Here is a 450-nt window from a genome sequence, read left to right as displayed (position 1 = left end):
CCTATATCATTAAAACATCCTTAATGTCATATTCTGTAAGCTCTGAAGTATAGGAAGATGACCTGTCTATCTAAAATATATCCTTATTTACCTCCAAAACCTACATAATTTGACTACAAATTTTATTGTAATAGGTGATTAACTACTAACCAACATACCCTTATTATCACAAACAATTGCTATGCATTATTAAATGAGTTGTGTAGGTATAGTTGTATAGACATACCTTGAACAAGAGGAGAAATGTATGTGCTGTATTTTCTCATACTTATATCAATGTACACAATTTGTAGATAATATACAGAAGTCAAATCCAATGTTAAACAATTAAACTAGTAGTTGCTTTTGAAAAGTAGATTCAATAATCTGGAATTTATCTTACCATAACTATAGTCTTCCTTTTTACGTTAAAGAGTAGATTCAATAATCTATCCTTTTATTCCATCATGA

This window comes from Microtus ochrogaster, unplaced genomic scaffold (assembly GCF_000317375.1).
Source record: "Microtus ochrogaster isolate Prairie Vole_2 unplaced genomic scaffold, MicOch1.0 UNK184, whole genome shotgun sequence".
Classification (NCBI taxonomy): domain Eukaryota; kingdom Metazoa; phylum Chordata; class Mammalia; order Rodentia; family Cricetidae; genus Microtus; species Microtus ochrogaster.
This window is presented reverse-complemented; position numbering follows the sequence as displayed.